Below are 1,467 nucleotides of genomic sequence, written 5' to 3'. Positions count from 1 at the left end.
CCCTACTTCAGTCTCAGCAGCCAAACAGTGGCATTGTCGTTGGGTAGCGAGACTGCCACTGTGCCTGTGCAGCCTTCCCCACGCTGCTGCTGAGCTGAGCGTGATCCGCAGAGAAAGTGATTTGCCCTGAACAGGATGAGTCATTTTTCTTGTGTATCAAACACTTTACACCTGAAGTTGGCATTGCTGGAAAAATAGCTGCATGATTCAACTCCTTTTTCTGACTGGGGCTGGCTTTGTGCTTAAAACTCTTGTCTAATAGGCAACTGCTTTCCACTTGCATTAGGTAACTGTCTGGCATCCACGCTGCATCATTTTACACCAAATCAATGTATTTGCTTTGCAAGTACATAGTTGCCACATAAACCTATAGTTGGTGGGGTTTTTTTTCATTTTGAATTGCGAATCAGGTAAATATAATAACGTTATATGAATCAGAAATGGATGGATTTTTGCCTCCTTCCAATGCAAGTAGAAATTAGTTGCTTTTTAATATACGTGACCCTTTGCTGTTATTTAGTGACAGTCTCAAAATAGTCTTGGTGGGTTTTGCTATCATTGAATTACCTATGAAAACATAAAGACATGCTTTACAGAACCCATTCTCCTAATGTGTCAGCCTCCTGGTGACACTTTATAAATAGAGAACCTACCTCCACCAATTTGGATAGCTTAGCTTTTTTAATGTTGTGGAAAAGACAACTCTAGCCACATACCCTGAAGATCATGGCTTATGCACCAGTGAAAAAGCTGGAGCTATACCATAGATTTTCTGTCTGTCCAGCAATAATGTAGGGAGTCTAGGGAGATCAGCCTTACTAGGCTAAATATAGCTTAATAAGTTCTCTGTTGTTTAAAGGGGCAGTGAGAATTAAGAGTACATGCCCCACTGATTGGGGTGTCTCTTCTAGGTACAAAACTTTATTTTATTCCTTTTATTTAAAAAGCTGTCCGCTCTTATGGACCCTCCCAAAAGTTTCTTTTCCTCTGGTCAAGTAAGAAATAAGCATGGCTGGCAGAGAGTTTAACTGGGATGGCTGAGGTCTGTACCATCTCCAATTATAGCTTATTCTGTTGTACTAAGTTGTAAGCTGAGGGAACTCAGCAGCAGAAGAGAGAAGGGTAAACAGCTGAGAACTGCAACCACTTCAGCCATCTCAGTTAGATCCACCCTTGATGGGAGACAAAACCAATAGTCTATGTTACCACCAACCTGGCACCTGACAGGTCTGCTTTACCCTTCACTATTCATGAAACATTCTACAAAATAGAAAGCTACCTTCTTAAGGTTTATTGGGCTTAACTTTATAATGCTCCCACAAACTGAGCAGTCCCACGGAGAGCAGCACTTCTGCAAGTGGGGTCACTTCACCTCAGCATCTGAACCACTTGGTTTGCTTTGAGTATCTTGCCCAGGACCACTTGCCTACGTCTATGTCATCACTAGATTTCCTGAGAGGGTGTGGG

The 1,467-nt window shown here is 42.3% G+C and overlaps 1 protein-coding gene across 2 annotated transcripts in view; it reads left to right on the top strand.

Annotated features, from left to right (window-relative positions):
- Positions 1–1,467, top strand: part of LOC104072591 (thyroid hormone receptor beta) — a 47,406-nt gene that overhangs the window by 43,453 nt on the left and 2,486 nt on the right. The gene's annotated exons all lie outside the window — the stretch shown is intronic.

Source organism: Fulmarus glacialis, unplaced genomic scaffold, assembly GCF_000690835.1.
Source record: "Fulmarus glacialis isolate BGI_N327 unplaced genomic scaffold, ASM69083v1 scaffold17132, whole genome shotgun sequence".
NCBI classification, from domain to species: Eukaryota; Metazoa; Chordata; class Aves; order Procellariiformes; family Procellariidae; genus Fulmarus; species Fulmarus glacialis.
Note: the sequence above shows the minus strand (reverse complement) of the source record. Positions and strands in the feature narration are given on the sequence as shown.